The sequence below is a fragment of the Chlorocebus sabaeus genome, chromosome 6 (genome assembly GCF_047675955.1).
Source record: "Chlorocebus sabaeus isolate Y175 chromosome 6, mChlSab1.0.hap1, whole genome shotgun sequence".
Classification (NCBI taxonomy): Eukaryota; Metazoa; Chordata; class Mammalia; order Primates; family Cercopithecidae; genus Chlorocebus; species Chlorocebus sabaeus.
The window spans coordinates 37,542,084-37,567,919 of NC_132909.1; positions in this window are offsets into that span (position 1 = coordinate 37,542,084).

A 25,836-nucleotide genomic window follows, 5' to 3' on the forward strand; every position below is an offset into this window, starting at 1 on the left:
TTTCCACAAGAACAGCCTTAGCGAAAGACTTCTTGAAGGGAAAGATGAAACTCTCTGAGATGAATTAACAGAACACAAAGCAGTTTTTCAGAAAGCTTCTTTCCAGTTTTTAACTGAAGGTATTTCCTTTTTCACCATAGCCCTCTAAGGGATTCCAAATATCACTTTGCAAATTCCACAAGAACAGTCTTAGCGAAAGGCTTCTTAAGTGGAAAGCTGTAACTCTGTGAGTTGAATTAACAGAACACAAAGCAGTTTCTCAGAAAGTTTCTTTCCAGTTTTTAGTTTAAGTTATTTCCTTTTTCACCATAGCCCTCTATGGGCTTCCATATATCACTTTGCCAATTCCACAAGAACAGCCTTAGCGAAAGTCTTCTTGAAGGAAAAGCTGTAATTCCGTGAGATGAATTAACAGAACACAAAGCAGTTTCTCAGAAAGCTTCTTTCCAGTTTTTAACGGAAGATATTTCCTTTTTCACCATAGCCGTCTATGGGCTTCCAAATATCACTTGGACAACTCCAAAAGAACAGACGTAGCAAAGGCTTCTTGAAGGGAAAGATGTAACTCTGTGAGATGAATTAACAGAACACAAAGCAGTTTCTCAGAAAGCTTCTTTCCAGTTTTTAACGAAAGATATTTCCTTTTTCACCATAGCCCTCTATGGGCTTCCAAATATCACTTTGCCACTTCCACAAGAAAAGCCTTAGCGAAAGGCTTCTTGAAGGGAAAGCTGTAACTCTCTGAGATGAATTAACAAAACACAAAGCAGTTTCTCACAAAGCTTCTTTCCAGTTTTCAATGGAAGATATTTCCTTTTTCACCATAGCCCTCTATGGGCTTCGACATATCACCTTGCAAATTCCACAAGAAAAGCCTTAGCGAAAGGCTTCTTGAAGGGAAAGATTTAACTCTCTGAGATGAATTAACAGAACACAAAGCTGTTTCTCAGAAAGCTTCTTACCAGTTTTTAATGGAAGATATTTCCTTTTTCACCATTGACCTCTTGGGGCTTCGAAATATCACTTTTCCACTTCCACAAGAACTGCCTTAGCGAAAGGCTTCTTGACTGGAAAGCTGTAACCCTGTGAGATGAATTAACAGAACACAAAGCAGTCTCTCAGAAACCTTCTTTCCAGTTTTTAGCGGAAGATATTTCCTTTTTCACCATTGACCTCTAGGGGCTTCCTAATATCACTTTGCCCCTTCCACAAGAAAAGCCTTAGCGAAAGGCTTCTTGAGTGGAAAGCTGTAACTCTGTGAGATGAATTAACAGAACACAAAGCAGATTCTCAGAAAGCTTCTGTCCAGTTTTTAACGGAAGACATTTCCTTTTTCACCATAGCCCTCTATGGGCTTCCAAATCTCACCTTGCAAATTCCACAAGAACAGCCTTAGCGAAAGGCTTCTTGAAGGGAAAGATATAACTCTGTGAGGTGAATTAACAGAACACAGAGCAGTTTCTCACAAAGCTTCTTTCCAGTTTTTAACGGAAGATATTTCCTTTTTCACCATAGCCCTCTATGGGCTCCCCAATATCACTGTGCCACTTCCACAAGAAAAGCCTTAGCCAAAGGCTTCTTGAGTGGGAAGCTGTAACTCTCTGAGATGAATTAACAGAACACAAAGCAGTTTCTCACAAAGCTTCTTTCCAGTTTTTAACGGAAGATATTTCCTTTTTCACCATAGCCGTCTATGGGCTTCCAAATATCACTTGGACAACTCCAAAAGAACAGACTTAGCAAAGGATTCTTGAAGGGAAAGATGTAACTCTGTGAGATGAATTAACAGAACACAAAGCAGTTTCTCACAAAGCTTCTTTCCATTTTTTAACGGAAGATAATTCCTTTTTCACCATAGCCCTCTACGGGCTTCCAAATATCACTTTGCCACTTCCACAAGAACAGCCTTAGCGAAAGACTTCCTGAAGGGAAAGCTGTAACTCTCTGAGATGAATTAACTGAACACAAATCAGTTTCTCAGAAAGCTTCTTTCCAGTTTTTAACGGAAGATATTTCCTTTTTCACCATAGCCCTCCATGGGCTTCGACATATCACCTTGCAAATTCCACAAGAAAAGCCTTAGCGAAAGGCTTCTTGAGTGGAAAGCTGTAACTCTGTGAGAGGAATTAACAGAACACAAAGTAGTTTCTCAGAAGCTTCTTTCCAGTTTTTAACGGAAGATATTTCCTTTTTCACCGTAGCCCTCTATGGGCTTCCAAATATCACCTTGCAAATTCCACAAGAACAGCCTTAGCGAAAGGCTTCTTGAAGGGAATGATGTAACTCTCTTAGATGAATTAACAGAACACAAAGCAGTTTCTCACATAGCTTCTTTCCAGTTTTTAATGGAAGATATTTCCTTTTTCACCAAAGCCCTCTAAGGGCTTCCAAATATCACTTTGCAAATTCCAGAAGAACAGCCTTAGCGAAAGGCTTCTTGAAGGGAAAGATGCAACTCTGTGAGATGAATTAACAGAACACAAAGCAGTTTATCAGAAAGATTCTTTCGAGTTTTTAACGGAAGATATTTCCTTTTTCACCTTTGACCTCTTTGGGCTTCCAACTATCACTTTGCCACTTCCACAAGAAAAGGCTTAGCGAAATGCTTCTTGAGTGGAAAGCTGTAACTCTGTGAGATGAATTAACAGAACACAAAGTAGTTTCTCAGAAAGCTTCTTTCCAGTTTTTAGCGGAAGATATTTCCTTTTTCACCAGGCCCTCTATGGGCTTCCAAATATCACCTTGCAAATTCCACAAGAACAGCCTTAGCTAAAGGCTTCTTGAAGGGAAAGATGTAACTCTCTGAGATGAATTAACAGAACACAAAGCAGTTTCTCACAAAGCTTCTTTCGAGTTTTTAACGGAAGATATTTCCTTTTTCACCATAGCCCTCTATGGGCTTCCAAATATCACTTTGCCAATTCCACAAGAACAGCCTTAGCGAAAGGCTTCTTGAAGAGAAAGATGTAACTCTGTGAGATGAACTAACAGAACACAAAGCAGTTTCTCAGAAAGCTTCTTTCCAGTTTTTAACGGAAGATATTTCCTTTGTCACCATAGCCTTCTATGGGATTCCCAATATCACTTTGCCACTTCCACAAGAAAAGCCTTAGCGAAAGGCTTCTTTAGTGGGAAGCTGTAACTCTGTGAGATGAATTAACAGAACACAAAGCAGTTTCTCACAAAGCTTCTTTCCAGTTTTAAATGGAAGATATTTCCTTTTCCACCATAGCCCTCTACGGGCTTCTAAATATCACTTTGCAAATTCCAGAAGAACAGCCTTAGCGAAAGGCTTCTTCAAGGGAAAGATGTAACTCTCTGAGATGAATTAACAGAACACAAATCAGTTTCTCAGAAAGCTTCTTTCCAGTTTTTAACGGAAGATATTTCCTTTTTCACCATCGCCGACTATGGGCTTCCAAATATCAGTTTGCCAATTCCACAAGAGCAGTCTTAGTGAAAGGCTTCTTGAAGGGAAAGATTCAATCCTGTGAGATGAATTAACAGAACACAAAGCAGTTTCTCAGAAAACTTCTTCCCAGTTTTTAACGGAAGATATTTCCTTTTTCACCATAGCCCTCTATGGGCTTCAAAATATCACTTTGCCACTTCCACAAGAACAGCCTTAGCGAAAGGCTTCTTGAAGGGAAAGATGTAACTCTCTGAGATGAATTAACAGAACACAAAGCAGTTTGTCAGAAAGCTTCTTTCCGGTTTTTAACGGAAGATATTTCCTTTTTCACCATAGCCCTCTATTGGCTTCCAAATATCACTTTGACACTTCCACAATAACAGTCTTAGCGAAAGGCTTCTTGAGTGGAAAGCTGTAACTCCCTGAGTTGAAGTAACAGAACACAAAGCAGCTTCTCAGAAAGCTTCTTTCCTGGTTTTAGTGTAAGATATTTCCTTTTTCACCATAGCCCTCTATGGGCTTCCAAATATCACTTTGCCAATTAATCAAGAACAGCCTTAGCGAAAGGCTTCTTGAAGGGAAAGATGTAACTCTGTGAGATGAATTAACAGAACACAAAGCAGTTTCTCAGAAAGCTTCTTTCCAGTTTTTAACGGAAGATATTTCCTTTGTCACCATAGCCTTCTATGGGATTCCCAATATCACTTTGCCACTTCCACAAGAAAAGCCTTAGCGAAAGGCTTCTTTAGTGGGAAGCTGTAACTCTGTGAGATGAATTAACAGAACACAAAGCAGTTTCTCACAAAGCTTCTTTCCAGTTTTAAATGGAAGATATTTCCTTTTCCACCATAGCCCTCTACGGGCTTCTAAATATCACTTTGCAAATTCCAGAAGAACAGCCTTAGCGAAAGGCTTCTTCAAGGGAAAGATGTAACTCTCTGAGATGAATTAACAGAACACAAATCAGTTTCTCAGAAAGCTTCTTTCCAGTTTTTAACGGAAGATATTTCCTTTTTCACCATAGCCCTCTATTGGCTTCCAAATATCACTTTGACACTTCCACAATAACAGTCTTAGCGAAAGGCTTCTTGAGTGGAAAGCTGTAACTCCCTGAGTTGAAGTAACAGAACACAAAGCAGCTTCTCAGAAAGCTTCTTTCCTGGTTTTAGTGTAAGATATTTCCTTTTTCACCATAGCCCTCTATGGGCTTCCAAATATCACTTTGCCAATTCCTCAAGAACAGCCTTAGCGAAAGGCTTCTTGAAGGTAAAGCTGTAAATCCGTGAGATGAATTAACAGAACACAAAGCTGTTACTCAGAAAGCTTCTTTCCAGTGTTTAACGGAAGATATTTCCTTTTTCACCATAGCCCTCTGAGGGCTTCCCAATATCACTTTGCCACTTCCACAAGAAAAGCCCTAGAAAAAGGCTTCTTGAGTGTAAAGCTGTAACTCTCTGAGATGAATTAACAGAACACAAGGCAGTTTCTCACAAAGCTTCTTTCCAGGTTTAATGGAAGATATTTCCTTTTTCACCATAGCCCTCTATGGGCTTCCAAATATCACTTTACCAAATCCACAAGAACAGCCTTAGGGAAAGGCTTCTTGAAGGGAAAAATGTAACTCTCTGAGATGAATTAACAGAACACAAAGCAGTTTCTCAGAAAGCTTCTTTCCAGTTTTTATCGGAAGATATTTCCTTTTTCACCATTGCCCCTTAAGCGCTTCCAAATATCACTTTGCAAATTCCACAAGAACAGGCTCAGTGAAAGGCTTCTTGAAGGGAAAGCTATAATTCTGTGAGATGAATTAACAGAACAGAAAGCAGTTTCTCAGAAAGCTTCTTTCCAGTTTTTAACGGAAGATATTTCCCTTTTCACCACAGCCCTCTATGGGCTTCCAAATATCACTTTGCAATTTTCAGTAAAACAGCCTTAGGGAAAGGCTTCTTGAAGGGAAAGATGTCACTCTCTGAGATGAATTAACAGAACACAAAGCAGTTTCTCACAAAGCTTCTTTCCAGTTTTTAACGGAAGATATTTCCCTTTTCACCATAGCCCTCTAAGGGCTTCCAAATATCAGTTTGCAAATTCCACAAGAACAGCATTAGCGAAAGGCTTCTTGAGTGGAAGCTGTAACTCTGTGAGATGAATTAACAGAACACAAAGCAGTTTCTCAGAAAGCTTCTTTCCAGTTTTTAACGGAAGATATTTCCTTTTTCACCATAGCCCTCTATGGGCTTAAAAATATCACCTTGCAAATTCCAGAAGAACAGCCTTAGCGAAAGGCTTCTTGAAGGGAAAGATGTAACTCTCTGAGATGAATTAACAGAACACAAAGCAGTTTCTCAGAAAGCTTCTTTCCAGTTTCTAACGGAAGATATTTCCTTTTTCACCATAGCACTCTATGGGCTTCCAAATATCACTTTGCCACTTCCACAATAACAGTCTTACCGAAAGGCTTCTTGAGTGGAAAGCTGTAACTCTCTGAGTTGAGTTAACAGAACACAAAGCAGTTTCTCAGAAAGCTTCTTTCCAGTTTTTAGTGTAAGATATTTCCTTTTTCACCATAGCCCTCTATGGGCTTCCAAATATCACTTTGGCAATTCCACAAGAACAGCCTTAGCGAAAGGCTTCTTGAAGCAAAAGCTGTAACTCCGTCAGATGAATTAACAGAACACAAAGCAGTTTCTCAGAAAGCTTCTTTCCAGTTTTTAGTGTAAGATATTTCCTTTTTCACCATAGCCCTCTATGGGCTTCCAAATATCACTTTGGCAATTCCACAAGAACAGCCTTAGCGAAAGGCTTCTTGAAGCAAAAGCTGTAACTCCGTCAGATGAATTAACAGAACACAAAGCAGTTTCTCAGAAAGCTTCTTTCCAGTTTTTAACGGAAGATATTTCCTTTTTCACCATAGCCCTCTATGGGCTTCCAAATATCACTTTGCCACTTCCACAAGAAAAGCCTTAGAAAAAGGCTTCTTGAGTGGAAAGCTGTAACTCTCTGAGATGAATTAACAGAACACAAAGCAGTTTCTCACAAAGCTTCTTTCCAGTTTTTAATGGAAGATATTTCCTTTTTCACCATAGCCCTCTATGGGATTCCAAATATCACGTTAGCACTTCCACAATAACAGTCTTAGTGAAAGGCTTCTTGAGTGGAAAGCTGTAACTCTCTGAGTTGAATTAACAGAACACAAAGCAGTTTCTCAGAAAGTTTCTTTCCAGTTTTTAGTGTAAGATATTTCCTTTTTCACCATAGCCCTCTATGGGCTTCCAAATATCACTTTGCCACTTCCACAAGAACAGCCTTAGCGAAAGACTTCTTGAAGGGAAATATGTAACTTTCTGAGATGAATTTACAGAACGCAAAGCAGTTTCTCAGAAAGCTTATTTCCAGTTTTTAACGGAAGATATTTCCTTTTTCACCGTTGACTTCTAAGGGCTTCCAAATATCACTTTGCCCCTTCCACAAGAAAAGCCTTAACGAAAGGCTTCTTCAGTGGAAAGCTTTAACTCTCTGAGGTGAATTAACAGAACACAAAGCAGTTTCTCAGAAAGCTTCTTTCCAGTTTTTAACGGAAGATATTTCCTTTTTCACCATAGCCCCCTATGGGCTTCCAAATATCACTTTGCCAATTCCACAAGAACAGCCTTAGCGAAAGTCTCCTTGAAAGGAAAGATGTAACTCTGTGAGATGAATTAACAGAACACAAAGCAGCTTCTCAGAAGGCTTCTTTCCAGTTTTGAACGGAAGATATTTCCTTTGTCACCATAGCGTTCTATGGGCTTCCCAATATCACTTTGCCACTTCCACAAGAACAGTCTTAGCGAAAGGCTTCTTGAGTGGAAAGCTGTAACTCTGTGAGATGAATTAACAGAACACAAAGCAGATTCTCAGAAAGCTTCTTTCCAGTTTTTAACGGAAGATATTTCCTTTGTCACCATAGCCCTCTATGGGCTTCCACATATCACCTTGCAAATTCCAGAAGAACAGCCTTAGCGAAAGGCACTTGTAGGGAAAGATGTAACTCTCTGAGATGAATTAACAGAACACAAAGTAGTTTCTCAGAAAGCTTCTTTCCAGTTTTTAACGGAAGATATTTCCTTTTTCACAGTAGCCCTCTATTGGCTTCCAAATATCACTTTCCCAATTCCAAAGAAGAGCCTTAGAGAAAGGCTTCTTGAAGGGAAAGATGTAACTCTCTGAGATGAATTAACAGAACAGAAAGAAGTTTCTCAGAAAGCTTCTTTCCAGTTTTTAACGGAAGATAATTCCTTTTTCACCATAGCCCTCTATGGGCTTCCCAATATCACTTTGCAACTTCCACAAGAAAAGCCTTAGCCAAAGGCTTCTTGAGTGGAAAGCTGTAACTCTGTGAGATGAATTAACAGAACACAAATAAGTTTCTCAGAAAGCTTCTTTCCAGTTTTTAACGGAAGATATTTTTTTTTTCACCATAGCCCTCTACGGGCTTCCACATATCACCTTGCAAATTCCACAAGAAAAGCCTTAGCGAAAGGCTTCTTAAAGGGAAAGATGTAACTCTCTGAAATGAATTAACAGAACACAAAGCAGTTTCTCAGAAAGCTTCTTTCCAGTTTTTAATGGAAGATATTTCCTTTTTCACCATAGCCCTCTATGGGCTTCCAAATATCACTTTGCCACTTCCACAAGAACAGCCTTAGCCGAAGACTTCTTGAAGGGAAAGATGTAACTTTCTTAGATGAATTAACAGATCACAAAGCAGTTTCTCAGCAAGCTTCTTTCCAGTTTTTAACGGAAGATATTTCCTTTTTCACCATAGCCCTCTATGGGCTTCGAAATATCACTATGCCACTTCCACAAGAAAATCCTTAGCGAAAGGCTTCTTGAGTGGAAAGCTGTTACTCTGTGACATGAATTTACAGAACACAAAGCAGTTTCTCAGAAAGATTCCTTCCAGTTTTTAATGGAAGATATTTCCTTTCTAACCATAGCCCTCGAGGGGCTTCCAAATATCACTTTCCCAATTCCACAAGAACAGCCTTAGCGAATGGTTTCTTGAAGGGAAAGCTGTAACTCTGGGAGATCAATTAACAGAACACAGAGCAGTTTCTCAGAGAGCTTCCTTCCAGTTTTTAACGGTAGATATTTCCTTTTTCACCATAGCCCTCTATGGGCTTCCAAATATCACTTTGCCAATTCCACAAAAACACCCTTAGCCAAACTCTTCTTGAAGGGAAAGATGTAACTCTGTGAGATGGATTAGCAGAACACAAAGCAGTTTCTCAAGAGCTTCTTTCCAGTTTTTAACGGAAGATATTTCCTTTTTCACCATAGCCCTCTATGTGCTTCCAAATATCACTTTTCCAATTCCACAAGAACAGCCTTAGCGAAAGGCTTCTGAAAAGGAAAGATGTAACTCTGGGAGATGAATTAACAGAACACAAAGCAGTTTCTCAGAAAGCTTCTTTCCAGTTTTTAACGGAAGATATTTCCTTTTTCACCATAGCCCTCTATGGGCTTCCAAATATCACTTTGCCTATTACACAAGAACAGCCTTAGCGAATGTCTCCTTGAAGGGAAAGATGTAACTCTGTGAGATGAATTAACAGAACACAAAGCAGTTTCTCAGAAAGCTTCTTTCCAGTTTTCAACGGAAGATATTTCCTTTGTCACCATAGCCCTCTACGGGCTTCCCAATATCACTTTGCCACTTCCACAAGAAAAGCATTAGCGAAAGGCTTCTTGAGTGGAAAGCTGTAACTCTGTGAGATGAATAAACAGAACACAAAGCAGTTTCTCACAAAGCTTCTTTCCAGTTTTTAACGGAAGATATTTCCCTTTTCACCACAGCCCTCTATGGGCTTCCAAATATCACTTTGCAATTTTCAGTAAAACAGCCTTAGGGAAAGGCTTCTTGAAGGGAAAGATGTCACTCTCTGAGATGAATTAACAGAACACAAAGCAGTTTCTCACAAAGCTTCTTTCCAGTTTTTAACGGAAGATATTTCCCTTTTCACCATAGCCCTCTAAGGGCTTCCAAATATCAGTTTGCAAATTCCACAAGAACAGCATTAGCGAAAGGCTTCTTGAGTGGAAGCTGTAACTCTGTGAGATGAATTAACAGAACACAAAGCAGTTTCTCAGAAAGCTTCTTTCCAGTTTTTAACGGAAGATATTTCCTTTTTCACCATAGCCCTCTATGGGCTTAAAAATATCACCTTGCAAATTCCAGAAGAACAGCCTTAGCGAAAGGCTTCTTGAAGGGAAAGATGTAACTCTCTGAGATGAATTAACAGAACACAAAGCAGTTTCTCAGAAAGCTTCTTTCCAGTTTCTAACGGAAGATATTTCCTTTTTCACCATAGCACTCTATGGGCTTCCAAATATCACTTTGCCACTTCCACAATAACAGTCTTACCGAAAGGCTTCTTGAGTGGAAAGCTGTAACTCTCTGAGTTGAGTTAACAGAACACAAAGCAGTTTCTCAGAAAGCTTCTTTCCAGTTTTTAGTGTAAGATATTTCCTTTTTCACCATAGCCCTCTATGGGCTTCCAAATATCACTTTGGCAATTCCACAAGAACAGCCTTAGCGAAAGGCTTCTTGAAGCAAAAGCTGTAACTCCGTCAGATGAATTAACAGAACACAAAGCAGTTTCTCAGAAAGCTTCTTTCCAGTTTTTAACGGAAGATATTTCCTTTTTCACCATAGCCCTCTATGGGCTTCCAAATATCACTTTGCCACTTCCACAAGAAAAGCCTTAGAAAAAGGCTTCTTCAGTGGAAAGCTGTAACTCTCTGAGATGAATTAACAGAACACAAAGCAGTTTCTCACAAAGCTTCTTTCCAGTTTTTAATGGAAGATATTTCCTTTTTCACCATAGCCCTCTATGGGATTCCAAATATCACGTTAGCACTTCCACAATAACAGTCTTAGTGAAAGGCTTCTTGAGTGGAAAGCTGTAACTCTCTGAGTTGAATTAACAGAACACAAAGCAGTTTCTCAGAAAGTTTCTTTCCAGTTTTTAGTGTAAGATATTTCCTTTTTCACCATAGCCCTCTATGGGCTTCCAAATATCACTTTGCCACTTCCACAAGAACAGCCTTAGCGAAAGACTTCTTGAAGGGAAATATGTAACTTTCTGAGATGAATTTACAGAACGCAAAGCAGTTTCTCAGAAAGCTTATTTCCAGTTTTTAACGGAAGATATTTCCTTTTTCACCGTTGACTTCTAAGGGCTTCCAAATATCACTTTGTCCCTTCCACAAGAAAAGCCTTAACGAAAGGCTTCTTCAGTGGAAAGCTTTAACTCTCTGAGGTGAATTAACAGAACACAAAGCAGTTTCTCAGAAAGCTTCTTTCCAGTTTTTAACGGAAGATATTTCCTTTTTCACCATAGCCCCCTATGGGCTTCCAAATATCACTTTGCCAATTCCACAAGAACAGCCTTAGCGAAAGTCTCCTTGAAAGGAAAGATGTAACTCTGTGAGATGAATTAACAGAACACAAAGCAGCTTCTCAGAAGGCTTCTTTCCAGTTTTGAACGGAAGATATTTCCTTTGTCACCATAGCGTTCTATGGGCTTCCCAATATCACTTTGCCACTTCCACAAGAACAGTCTTAGCGAAAGGCTTCTTGAGTGGAAAGCTGTAACTCTGTGAGATGAATTAACAGAACACAAAGCAGATTCTCAGAAAGCTTCTTTCCAGTTTTTAACGGAAGATATTTCCTTTGTCACCATAGCCCTCTATGGGCTTCCACATATCACCTTGCAAATTCCAGAAGAACAGCCTTAGCGAAAGGCACTTGTAGGGAAAGATGTAACTCTCTGAGATGAATTAACAGAACACAAAGTAGTTTCTCAGAAAGCTTCTTTCCAGTTTTTAACGGAAGATATTTCCTTTTTCACAGTAGCCCTCTATTGGCTTCCAAATATCACTTTCCCAATTCCAAAGAAGAGCCTTAGAGAAAGGCTTCTTGAAGGGAAAGATGTAACTCTCTGAGATGAATTAACAGAACAGAAAGAAGTTTCTCAGAAAGCTTCTTTCCAGTTTTTAACGGAAGATAATTCCTTTTTCACCATAGCCCTCTATGGGCTTCCCAATATCACTTTGCAACTTCCACAAGAAAAGCCTTAGCCAAAGGCTTCTTGAGTGGAAAGCTGTAACTCTGTGACATGAATTAACAGAACACAAATAAGTTTCTCAGAAAGCTTCTTTCCAGTTTTTAACGGAAGATATTTTTTTTTCACCATAGCCCTCTACGGGCTTCCACATATCACCTTGCAAATTCCACAAGAAAAGCCTTAGCGAAAGGCTTCTTAAAGGGAAAGATGTAACTCTCTGAGATGAATTAACAGAACACAAAGCAGTTTCTCAGAAAGCTTCTTTCCAGTTTTTAATGGAAGATATTTCCTTTTTCACCATAGCCCTCTATGGGCTTCCAAATATCACTTTGCCACTTCCACAAGAACAGCCTTAGCCGAAGACTTCTTGAAGGGAAAGATGTAACTTTCTTAGATGAATTAACAGATCACAAAGCAGTTTCTCAGCAAGCTTCTTTCCAGTTTTTAACGGAAGATATTTCCTTTTTCACCATAGCCCTCTATGGGCTTCGAAATATCACTATGCCACTTCCACAAGAAAATCCTTAGCGAAAGGCTTCTTGAGTGGAAAGCTGTTACTCTGTGACATGAATTTACAGAACACAAAGCAGTTTCTCAGAAAGATTCCTTCCAGTTTTTAATGGAAGATATTTCCTTTCTAACCATAGCCCTCGAGGGGCTTCCAAATATCACTTTCCCAATTCCACAAGAACAGCCTTAGCGAATGGTTTCTTGAAGGGAAAGCTGTAACTCTGGGAGATCAATTAACAGAACACAGAGCAGTTTCTCAGAGAGCTTCCTTCCAGTTTTTAACGGTAGATATTTCCTTTTTCACCATAGCCCTCTATGGGCTTCCAAATATCACTTTGCCAATTCCACAAAAACACCCTTAGCCAAACTCTTCTTGAAGGGAAAGATGTAACTCTGTGAGATGGATTAGCAGAACACAAAGCAGTTTCTCAAGAGCTTCTTTCCAGTTTTTAACGGAAGATATTTCCTTTTTCACCATAGCCCTCTATGTGCTTCCAAATATCACTTTTCCAATTCCACAAGAACAGCCTTAGGGAAAGGCTTCTGAAAAGGAAAGATGTAACTCTGGGAGATGAATTAACAGAACACAAAGCAGTTTCTCAGAAAGCTTCTTTCCAGTTTTTAACGGAAGATATTTCCTTTTTCACCATAGCCCTCTATGGGCTTCCAAATATCACTTTGCCTATTACACAAGAACAGCCTTAGCGAATGTCTCCTTGAAGGGAAAGATGTAACTCTGTGAGATGAATTAACAGAACACAAAGCAGTTTCTCAGAAAGCTTCTTTCCAGTTTTGAACGGAAGATATTTCCTTTGTCACCATAGCCCTCTACGGGCTTCCCAATATCACTTTGCCACTTCCACAAGAAAAGCATTAGCGAAAGGCTTCTTGAGTGGAAAGCTGTAACTCTGTGAGATGAATAAACAGAACACAAAGCAGTTTCTCACAAAGCTTCTTTCCAGTTTTTAATGGAAGATATTTCCTTTTCCACCATAGCCGTCTATGGGCTACTAAATATCACTTTGCAAATTCCAGAAGAACAGCCTTAGAGAAAGGCTACTTCAAGGGAAAGATGTAACTCTGTGAGATGAATTAACAGAACACAAAGCAGTTTCTCAGAGCGCTTCTTTCCAGTTTTTAACGGAAGATATTTCCTTTTTCCCCATTGCCCCCTATGGGCTTCCAAATATCACTTTGCAAATTCCACAAGAACAGTCTTAGCGAAAGACTTCTTGAAAGGAAAGCTGTAACTCTGTGAGATGAATTAACAGAACACAAAGCAGTTTCTTTGAAAGCTTCTTTCCAGTTTTTAACGGAAGATATTTCCTTTGTCACCATAGCCCTCTATGTGCTACCAAATATCACCTTGCAAATTCCAGAAGAACAGCCTTAGCGAAAGGTTTCTTGAAGGGAAAGATGTAACTCTCTGAGATGAATTAACAGAACACAAAGTAGTTTCTCAGAAAGCTTCTTTCCAGTTTTTAACGGACGATATATCCTTTTTCACAATAGCCCTCTATGGGCTTCCAACTATCACATTGCCAATTCCACAAGAATAGACTTAGCGAAAGGTTCTTGAAGGGAAAGATGTAATTCTGTGAGATGAATTAACAGAACACAAAGCAGTTTCTCAGAAAGCTTCTTTCCAGTTTTTAACGGAAGATATTTCCTTTTTAACCATAGACCTCTTTGGGCTTCCGAATATCACTTTTCAAATTCCACAAGAACAGTCTCAGCAAAAGGCTATTTGAGGTGAAAGCTGTAACTCTGTGAGATGAATTAACAGAACACAAAGCAGTTTCTCAGAAAGCTTCTTTCAATTTTTTAACGGAAGATATTTCCTTTTTCACCATCGCAGTCTATGGACTTCCAAATATCTGTTTGCCAATTCCACAATAACAGTCTTAGTGAAAGGCTTCTTGAAGGGAAAGATGCAACTCTGTGAGATGAATTAACAGAACACAAAGCAGTTTCTCAAAAAACTTCTTTCCAGTTTTTAACGGAAGGTATTTCCTTTTTCACCATAGCCCCCTATGGGCTTCCAAATATCACTTTGCCATTTCCACAAGAACAGCCTTAGCGAAAGACTTCTTGAAGGGAAAGATGAAACTCTCTGAGATGAATTAACAGAACACAAAGCAGTTTTTCAGAAAGCTTCTTTCCAGTTTTTAACTGAAGATATTTCCTTTTTCACCATAGCCCTCTATGGGATTCCAAATATCACTTTGCAAATTCCACATGAAGAGTCTTAGCGAAAGGCTTCTTAAGTGGAAAGCTGTAACTCTGTGAGTTGAATTAACAGAACACAAAGCAGTTTCTCAGAAAGTTTCTTTCCAGTTTTTAGTGGAAGTTATTTCCTTTTTCACCATAGCCCTCTATGGGCTTCCATATATCACTTTGCCAATTCCACAAGAACAGCCTTAGCGAAAGTCTTCTTGAAGGAAAAGCTGTAATTCCGTGAGATGAATTAACAGAACACAAAGCAGTTTCTCAGAAAGCTTCTTTCCAGTTTTTAACGGAAGATATTTCCTTTTTCACCATAGCCGTCTATGGGCTTCCAAATATCACTTGGACAACTCCAAAAGAACAGACGTAGCAAAGGCTTCTTGAAGGGAAAGATGTAACTCTGTGAGATGAATTAACAGAACACAAAGCAGTTTCTCAGAAAGCTTCTTTCCAGTTTTTAACGAAAGATATTTCCTTTTTCACCATAGCCCTCTATGGGCTTCCAAATATCACTTTGCCACTTCCACAAGAAAAGCCTTAGCGAAAGGCTTCTTGAAGGGAAAGCTGTAACTCTCTGAGATGAATTAACAAAACACAAAGCAGTTTCTCACAAAGCTTCTTTCCAGTTTTCAATGGAAGATATTTCCTTTTTCACCATAGCCCTCTATGGGCTTCGACATATCACCTTGCAAATTCCACAAGAACAGCCTTAGCGAAAGGCTTCTTGAAGGGAAAGATTTAACTCTCTGAGATGAATTAACAGAACACAAAGCTGTTTCTCAGAAAGCTTCTTACCAGTTTTTAATGGAAGATATTTCCTTTTTCACCATAGCCCTCTATGGGCTTCGAAATATCACTTTTCCACTTCCACAAGAACAGCCTTAGCGAAAGACTTCTTGAAGGGAAAGATGCAACCTTCTGAGATGAATTAACAGAACACAAAGCAGTTTCTCAGAAAGCTTCTTTCCAGTTTTTACCGGAAGATATTTCCTTTTTCACCATAGCCCTCTATGGGCTTCCAAATATCACTTTGCAAATTCCACAAGAACAGCCTTAGCGAAAGGCTTCTTTAAGGGAAAGATGTAACTCTGTGAGATGAATTAACAGAACACAAAGCAGTTTCTCAGAATGCTTCTTTCCAGTTTTTAATGGAAGATTTTTCCTTTTTCACCATAGCCCTCTATGGGCTTCCAAATATCACTTTGCCAATTCCAAAAGAATAGCCTTAGCGAAAGGATTCTTGAAGGGAAAGATGCAACTCTGTGACATGAATTAACAGAACACAAAGCAGTTTCTCAGAAAGCTTCTTTCCAGTTTTTAACGGGAGATATTTCCTTTTTCACCATAGCCCTCTATGGGCTTCCAAATATCACTTTGCCAATTCCACAAGAACAGACTTAGCGAAAGGGTCTTGAAGCGAAAGATGTAACTCTGTGAGATGAAATAACAGAACACAAAGCAGTTTCTCAGAAAGCTTCGTTCCAGTTTTTAACGGAAGATATTTCCTTTTCAACCATAGCCCTCTATGGGCTTCCGAATATCACTTTGCAAATTCCACAAGAACAGCCTTAGCTAAAGGCTTCTTGAAGGGAAAGCTGTAACTCTGTGAGATGAAGTAACAGAACAGAAAGCAGTTTCTCAGAAAGCTTCTTTCCACTTTTTAAAGGAAGATATTTCCTTTTTCACCATAGCACTCCATAGGCTTCCAAATATCAGTTTGCCAATTCCACAAGAACAGTCTCAGGAAAAGACTTTTAGAGTGGTATGCTGTAACTCCGTGAGATGTATTAACAGAACACAAAGCAGTTTCTCATAAAGCTTCTTTCCACTTTTTAACGGAAGATATTTCCTTTTACACCATCGCAGTCTATGGACTTCCAAATATCAGTTTGCTAATTCCACAAGAACAGTCTTTGTGAAAGGCTTTTTGAAGGGAAAGATGCAACTCTGTGAGATGAATTAACAGAACACAAAGCAGTTTCTCAGAAAACTTCTTTCCAGTTTTTAACGGAAGATATTTCCTTTTTCACCATAGCCCCATAAGGGCTTCCAAATATCACTTTGCCACTTCCACAAGAACAGCCTTACCGAAAGACTTCTTGAAGGGAAAGATGAAACTCTCTGAGATGAATTAACAGAACACAAAGCAGTTTTTCAGAAAGCTTCTTTCCAGTTTTTAACTGAAGATATTTCCTTTTTCACCATAGCCCTCTATGGGATTCCAAATATCACTTTGCACATTCCACAAGAACAGTCTTAGCGAAAGGCTTCTTGAGTGGAAAGCTGTAACTCTGTGAGTTGAATTAACAGAACACAAAGCAGCTTCTCAGAAAGTTTCTTTCCGGTTTTTAGTGGAAGATATTTCCTTTTTCACCATAGCCCTCTATGGGCTTCCAAATATCACTTTGCCAATTCCACAAGAACAGCCTTAGAGAAAGTCTTCTTGAAGGAAAAGCTGTACTTCCGGGAGATGAACTAACAGAACACAAAGCAGTTTCTCAGAAAGCTTGTTTCCAGTTTTTAACGGAAGATATTTCCTTTTTCACCATAGCCGTCTATGGGCTTCCAAATATCACTTGGACAACTCCAAAAGAACAGACTTAGCAAAGGATTCTTGAAGGGAAAGATGTAACTCTGTGAGATGAATTAACAGAACACAAAGCAGTTTCTCACAAAGCTTCTTTCCATTTTTTAACGGAAGATATTTCCTTTTTCACCATAGCCCTCTATGGGCTTCCAAATATCACCTTGCCACTTCCACAAGAACAGCCTTAGCGAAAGACTTCTTGAAGGGAAAGCTGTAACTCTCTGAGATGAATTAACAGAACACAAATCAGTTTCTCAGAAAGCTTCTTTCCAGTTTTCAACGGAAGATATTTCCTTTTTCACCATAGCCCTCTATGGGCTTCGACATATCACCTTGCAAACTCCACAAGAAAAGCCTTAGCGAAAGGCTTCTTGAAGGGAAAGATTTAACTCTCTGAGATGAATTAACAGAACACAAAGCTGTTTCTCAGAAAGCTTCTTACCAGTTTTTAATGGAAGATATTACCTTTTTCACCATAGCCCTCTATGGGCTTCGAAATATCACCTTTCCACTTTCACAAGAACAGCCTTAGCGAAAGACTTCTTGAAGGGAAAGATGCAACCTTCTGAGATGAATTAACAGAACACAAAGCAGTTTCTCAGAAAGCTTCTTTCCAGTTTTTAGCGGAAGATATTTCCTTTTTCACCATAGCCCTCTATGGGCTTCCAAATATCACTTTGCAAATTCCACAAGAACAGCCTTAGGGAAAGGCTTCTTTAAGGGAAAGATGTAACTCTGTGAGATGAATTAACAGAACACAAAGCAGTTTCTCAGAATGCTTCTTTCCAGTTTTTAATGGAAGATTTTTCCTTTTTCACCATAGCCCTCTATGGGCTTCCAAATATCACTTTGCCAATTCCAAAAGAATAGCCTTAGCGAAAGGATTCTTGAAGGGAAAGATGTAACTCTGTGAGATGAATTAACAGAACACAAAGCAGTTTCTCAGAAAGCTTCTTTCCAGTTTTTAACGGGAGATATTTCCTTTTTCACCATAGCCCTCTATGGGCTTCCAAATATCACTTTGCCAATTCCACAACAACAGACTTAGCGAAAGGGTCTTGAAGGGAAAGACGTAACTCTGTGAGATGAAATAACAGAACACAAAGCAGTTTCTCAGAAAGCTTCGTTCCAGTTTTTAACGGAAGATATTTCCTTTTCAACCATAGCCCTCTATGGGCTTCCGAATATCACTTTGCACATTCCACAAGAACAGCCTTAGCTAAAGGCTTCTTGAAGGGAAAGCTGTAACTCTGTGAGATGAAGTAACAGAACACAAAGCAGTTTCTCAGAAAGCTTCTTTCCACTTTTTAAAGGAAGATATTTCCTTTTTCACCATAGCCCTCCATAGGCTTCCAAATATCACTTTGCCAATTCCACAAGAACAGTCTCAGGAAAAGACTTTTAGAGTGGTATGCTGTAACTCCGTGAGATGTATTAACAGAACACAAAGCAGTTTCTCATAAAGCTTCTTTCCACTTTTTATCGGAAGATATTTCCTTTTACACCATCGCAGTCTATGGACTTCCAAATATCAGTTTGCCAATTCCACAAGAACAGTCTTTGTGAAAGGCTTTTTGAAGGGAAAGATGCAACTCTGTGAGATGAATTAACAGAACACAAAGCAGTTTCTCAGAAAACTTCTCTCCAGTTTTTAACGGAAGATATTTCCTTTTTCACCATAGCCCCATATGGGCTTCCAAATATCACTTTGCCACTTCCACAAGAACAGCCTTACCGAAAGACTTCTTGAAGGGAAAGATGAAACTCTCTGAGATGAATTAACACAACACAAAGCAGTTTTTCAGAAAGCTTCTTTCCAGTTTTTAACTGAAGATATTTCCTTTTTCACCATGGCCCTCTATGGGATTCCAAATATCACTTTGCAAATTCCACAAGAACAGTCTTAGCGAAAGGCTTCTTTAGTGGAAAGCTGTAACTCTGTGAGTTGAATTAACAGAACACAAAGCAGTTTCTCAGAAAGTTTCTTTCCGGTTTTTAGTGGAAGATATTTCCTTTTTCACCATAGCCCTCTATGGGCTTCCAAATATCACTTTGCCAATTCCACAAGAACAGCCTTAGAGAAAGTCTTCTTGAAGGAAAAGCTGTAATTCCGAGAGATGAACTAACAGAACACAAAGCAGTTTCTCAGAAATCTTGTTTCCAGTTTTTAACGGAAGATATTTCCTTTTTCACCATTGCCGTCTATGGGCTTCCAAATATCACTTGGACAACTCCAAAAGAACAGACTTAGCAAAGGCTTCTTGAAGGGAAAGATGTAACTCTGTGAGATGAATTAACAGAACACAAAGCTGTTTCTCAGAAAGCTTCTTTCCAGTTTTTAACGGAAGATATTTCCTTTTTCACCATAGCCCTCTATGGGCTTCCAAATATCACTTTGCCACTTCCACAAGAAAAGAATTAGCGAAAGACTTCTTGAAGGGAAAGCTGTAACTCTCTGAGATGAATTAACAGAACACAAAGCAGTTTCTCACAAAGCTTCTTTCCAGTTTTTAATGGAAGATATTTCCTTTTTCACCATAGCCCTCTATGGGCTTCCAAATATGACTTTCAAATTCCAGAAGAACAGCCTTAGCGAAAGGCTTCTTGAAGGGAAAGATGCAACTCTGTGAGATGAATTAACAGAACACAAATCAGTTTCTCAGAAAGCTTCTTTTGAGTTTTTAAAGGAAGATATTTCCTTTTTCACCATTGACCTCTTGGGGCTTCCAACTATCACTTTGCCACTTCCACAAGAACTGCCTTAGCGAAAGGCTTCTTGAGTGGAAAGGTGTAACTCTGTGAGATGAATTAACAGAACACAAAGCAGATTCTCAGAAAGCTTCTTTCCAGTTTTTAACGGAAGATATTTCCTTTTTCACCGTAGCCCTCTATGGGTTTCCAAATATCACCTTGCAAATTCCACAAGAACAGCCTTAGCGAAAGGCTTCTTGAAGGGAAAGATGTAAGTCTGTGAGATGAATTAACAGAACACAAAGCAGTTTCTCAGAAAGCTTCTTTCCACTATTTAACGGAATATATTTCCTTTTTCACCATCGCCCTCTATGGGCTTCCCAATATGACTTTGCCACTTACACAAGAAAAGCCTTAGCCAAAGGCTTCTTGAGTGGAAAGCTGTAACTCTCTGAGATGAATTAACAGAACACAAAGCAGTTTCTCACAAAGCTTCTTTCCAGTTTTTAATGGAAGATATTTCCTTTTCCACCATAGCCCTCTATGGGCTTCTAAATATCACATTGAATATTCCAGAAAAACAGCCACAGCGAAAGGCTTCTTGAAGGGAAAGATTTAACTCTCCGAGATGAACTAACAGAACACAAAGCAGTTTCTCAGAAAGCTTCTTTCCAGTTTTTAACCGTAGATATTTCCTTTTTCACCATAGCCCTCCAAGGGCTTCCAAATATCACTTTGGCAATATCAAAAGAAGAGCCTTACAGAAAGGTTTCTTAAAGGAAAGATGTAACTCTCTGAGATGAATTTACAGATCACAAAGCGGTTTCTCAGAAAGCTTCTTACCAGTTTTTAATGGAAGATATTTCCTTTTTCATCATAGCCCTCTATGGGCTTCCAAATATCACTTTGCCAATTCCACAAGAACAGCTTTTGCGAAAGGCTTCTTGAAGGGATAGCTGTAACTCTGTGAGATGAATTAACAGAACACAAAGCAGTTTCTCAGAAAGCTTCTTTCCAGTTTTTAAAGGAACATATTTCCTTTTTCTCCATAGCCCTCTATGGACTTCCAAATATCACTTTGCCAGTTCCATAAGAACAGCCTTAGTGAAAGGCTTCTTGAAAGGAAAGATGTAACTCTGTGAGATGAATTAACAGAACACAAAGCAGTTTCTCAGAAAGCTTCTTTCCAGTTTTTAACGGGAGATTTTTCTTTTTCACCATAGCCCTCTATGGGCTTCCAAATATCCCTTTGCCAATTCCACAAGAACAGCTTTTGCGAAAGGCTTCTTGAAGGGATAGCTGTAACACTGTGAGTTGAATTAACAGAACACAAAGCAGTTTCTCAGAAAGATTCCTTCTAATTTTTAACGGAAGATATTTCCTTTTTCACCATAGCCGTCTATGGGCTTCCAAATATCACTTTGCCAATTCTACAAGAACAGCCTTAGCGAAAGGCTTCTTCAGTGGAAAGATGTAACTCTGTGAGATGAATTAACAGAACACAAAGCAGTTTCTCAAAAGCTTCTTTTCAGTTTTTAAGGGAAGATATTGCCTTTTTCACCATAGCCCTCTATGGGCTTCCGAATATCACTTTGCCAATTCTTCAAGAACAGCCTTAGCGAAAGGCTTCTTGAAGGGAAAGCTGTAACTCTGTGAGATGAAATAACGGAACACAAAGCAGTTTCTCAGAAAGCTTCTTTCCAGTTTTTAACGGAAGATATTTCCTTTTTCACCATAGCCCTCTAAGGGCTTCCAAATATCACTTTGCCAATTCAGCAAGAACAGCCTTAGCGAAAGGCTTCTTGAAGGGAAAGATGTAACTATGTGAGATGAATTAACAGAACACACAGCAGTTTCTCCGAAAGCTTCTTTCCAGTTTTTAACCGGAGATAATTCCTTTTTCACCATAGCCCTCTAAGGGCTTTCAAATATCACTTTGCCAATTCCACAAGAACAACCTTAGCGAAAGGCTTCTTGAAGGGAAAGATGTAACTCTGTGAGATGAATTAACAGAACACAAAGGAGTTTCTCAGAAAGCTTCTTTCCACTTTTTAACGGAAGATATATCCTTTTTCACCATAGCCCCCTATGATCTTCCAAATATCACGTTGACAATTCCACAAGAACAGTCTTAAGTACGGCTTCTTGAGGGTAAAGCTGTAACTCTGTGAGATGAATTAATAGAACACAAAGCAGTTTCTTTGAAAGATTCTTTCCAGTTTTTAAGGGAAGATATTGCCTTTTTCACCATAGCCCTCTATGAGCTTCCAAATATCACTTTGACAATTTTACAAGAACAGCCTTAGAGAAAGGCTTCTTGAAGGGAAAGATGTAACTCTGTGAGATGAATTAACAGAACATAAAGCAGTTACTCAGAAAGCTTCTTTCCAGTTTTTAACGGAAGATATTTACTTTTTCACCACAGCCCTCTATGGGCTTCCAAATATCACTTTGCAAATTCCACAAGAACGGTCTTAGCAAAAGGCTTCTTGAAGGGAAAGGTGTAACTCTGTGAGATGAATTAACAGAACACAAAGCAGTTTTTCAGAAAGTTTCTGTCCAGTTTTTAACGGAAGACCTTTCCTTTTTCACCATAGCCCTCTATGGGCTTCCAAATATTACTTTGTCAATTCCACTAGAACGGCCTTAGCGAAAGGCTTCTTGAAGGGAAAGATGTAACTCGTGAGATGAATTAACAGAACACAAAGCAGTTTCTCAGAAAGCTTCTTTCCAGTTTTTAACGGGAGATATTTCCTTTATCACCATAACCATATAAGGGCTTCCAAATATCACTTTGCCAATTCCACAAGAACAGCCTTAGCGAAAGGCTTCTTGAAGGGAAAGATGTAACTCTGTGAGATGAATTAAGAGAACACACAGCAGTTTCTCCGAAAGCTTCTTTCCAGTTTTTAACCGGAGATAATTCCTTTTTCACCATAGCCCTCTAAGGGCTTTCAAATATCACTTTGCCAATTCCACAAGAACAGCCTTAGCGAAAGGCTTCTTGAAGGGAAAGATGTAACTCTGTGAGATGAATTAACAGAACACAAAGCAGTTTCTCAGAAAGCTTCTTTCCAGTTTTTAAATGAAGATATATCCTTTTTCACCATAGCCCCCTATGATCTTCCAAATATCACTTTGACAATTCCACAAGAACAGTCATAGAGAACGGCTTCTTGAGGGTAAAGCTGTAACTCTGTGAGATTAATTAATAGAACACAAAGCAGTTTCTTTGAAATCTTCTTTCCAGTTTTTAAGGGAAGATATTGCCTTTTTCACCGTAGCCCTCTATGAGCTTCCAAATATCACTTTGCCAATTTTACAAGAACAGCCTTAGAGAAAGGCTTCTTGAAGGGAAAGATGTAACTCTGTGAGATGAATTAACGGAACATAAAGCAGTTACTCAGAAAGCTTCTTTCCAGTTTTTAACGGAAGGTATTTACTTTTTCACCACAGCCCTCTATGGGCTTCCAAATATCACTTTGCAAATTCCACAAGAACGGTCTTAGCAAAAGGCTTCTTGAGGGGAAAGGTGTAACTCTCTGAGATGAATTAACAGAACACAAAGCATTTTATCAGAAAGCTTCTTTCCAGTTTTTAACGGAAGACATTTCCTTTTTCACCCTACCCCTCTATGGGCTTCCAAATATTACTTTGCCAATTCCACTAGAACGGCCTTAGCGAAAGGCTTCTTGAAGGGAAAGATGTAACACTGTGAGATGAATTAACAGAACACAAAGCAGTTTCTCAGAAAGCTTCTTTCCAGTTTTTAACGGGAGATATTTCCTTTATCACCATAACGATATAAGGGCTTCCAAATATCACTTTGCCATTTCCACAAGAACAGCCTTAGCGAAAGGCTTCTTGAAGGGAAAGATGTAACTCTGTGTGATGAATTAACAGAACACAAAGCAGTTTCTCAGAAAGCTTCTTTCCAGTTTTTAACGGAAGATATTTGCTTTTCCACCATAGCCCTCTATGGGCTTCCAAATATCACTTTGCAAATTCCACAAGAACAGTCTTAGAGAAAGGCTTCCTGAGGGGAAAGCTGAAACCCTGTTAGATGAACTAACAGAACACAAAGCAGTTTCTCAAAAGCTTCTTTCCAGTTTTTAAGGGAAGATATTGCCTTTTTCACCATAACCCTCTATGGGGTTCCAAGTATCACTTTGCCAATTCTGCAAGAACAGCCTTAGCGAAAAGCTTCCTGAAGGGAAAGCTGTAACTCCGTGAGATGAATTAACAGAACACAGAGCAGTTTCTCAGAACGCTTCTTTCCAGTTTTTAATGGAAGATATTTCCTTTTTCAACATAGCCCTCTATGGGCTTCCAAATATCACTTTGCCAATTCCACAAGAACAGCCTTAGCGAAAGGCTTCTTGAAGGGAAAGATGTAACTCTGTGAGATGAATTAACAGAACACACAGCAGTTTCTCCGAAAGCTTCTTTCCAGTTTTTAACGGAAGATATGTCCTTTTTCACCATAGCACTCTATGGGCTTCCAAATATCACTTTGACAATTCCACAAGAACAGTCTTAGAGAAAGGCTTCTTGAGGGTAAAGCTGTAACTCTGTGAGATGAGTTAATAGAACACAAAACACGATGTGGTGCTGAGAAGAATGTATATTCTGTTGATTTGGGGTGGAGAGTTCTATAGATGTCTATTAGGTCTGCTTGCTGCGGAGATGAGTTCAATTCCTGGATATCCTTGTTAACTTTGTGTCTCGTTGATCTGTCTAATGTTGACAGTGGAGTGTTGAAGTTTCCCATTATTATTGTATGGGAGTCTAAGTCTCTTTGTAAGTCTCTAAGGACTTGCTTTATGAATCTGGGTGCTCCTGTATTGGGTGCATATATATTTAGGATAGTTAGCTCTTCCTGTTGAATTGATCCCTTTACCATTATGTAATGGCCTTCTTTGTCTCTTTTGATCTTTGATGGTTTAAAGTCTGTTTTATCAGAGACTAGTATTGCAACCCCCGCTTTTTTTTGTTCTCCATTTGCTTGGTAAATCTTCCTCCATCCCTTTATTTTGAGCCTATGTATGTCTCTGCGTGTGAGATGGGTCTCCTGAATACAGCAGACTGATGGGTCTTGACTCTTTATCCAGTTTGCCAGTCTGTGTCTTTTAATTGGAGCATTTAGTCCATTTACATTTAAGGTTAAGATTGTTATGTGTGAACTTGATCCTGTCATGATGATACTAACTGGTTATTTTGCTCGTTAGTTGTTGCAGTTTCTTCCTAGCCTTGATGGTCTTTACATTTTGGCATATTTGTGCAATGGCTGGTACCGGTTGTTCCTTTCCATGTTTAGTGCTTCCTTCAGGGTCTCTTGTAAGGCAGGCCTAGTGGTGACAAAATCCCTAAGCATTTGCTTATCTGTAAAGGATTTCATTTCTCCTTCACTTATGAAACTTAGTTTGGCTGGATATAAAATCCTGGGTTTAAAATTATTTTCTTTAAGAATGTTGAATATTGGCCCCCACTCTCTTCTGGCTTGAAGAGTTTCTGCCGAGAGATCTGCTGTTAGTCTGATGGGCTTCCCTTTGTGGGTAACCCGACCTTTCTCTCTGGCTGCCCTTAAGATTTTTTCCTTCATTTCAACTTTGTTGAATCTGGCAATTATGTGTCTTGGAGTTGCTCTTCTCGAGGATTATCTTTGTGGCGTTCTCTGTATTTCCTGGATTTGAATGTTGGCCTGCCCTACTAGGTTGGGGAAGTTCTCCTGGATGATATCCTGAAGAGTGTTTTCCAACTTGGTTCCATTTTCCCCCTCACTTTCAGGCACCCCAATCAGACGTAGATTTGGTCTTTTTACATAATCCCATACTTCTTGCAGGCTTTGTTCATTTCTTTTTCTTCTTTTTTCTTTTGGTTTCTCTTCTCGCTTCATTTCATTCATTTGATCCTCCATCGCTGACATTCTTTCTTCCAGTTGATCGAGTCGGTTACTGAAGCTTGTGCATTTGTCACGTATTTCTCGTGCCATGGTTTTCGTCTCTTTCATTTCGTTTGTGAGCTTCTCTGCATTAATTACTCTAGCCATCAATTCTTCCACTTTTTTTTCAAGATTTTTAGTTTCTTTGCGCTGGGTACGTAATTCCTCCTTTAGCTCTGAGAAATTTGATGGACTGAAGCCTTCTTCTCTCATCTCGTCGAAGTCATTCTCCGTCCAGCTTTGATCCGTTGCTGGTGATGAGCTGCGCTCCTTTGCCGGGGGAGATGCGCTCTTATTATTTGAATTCCCAGCTTTTCTGCCCTGCTTTTTCCCCATCTTTGTGGTTTTATCTGCCTCTGGT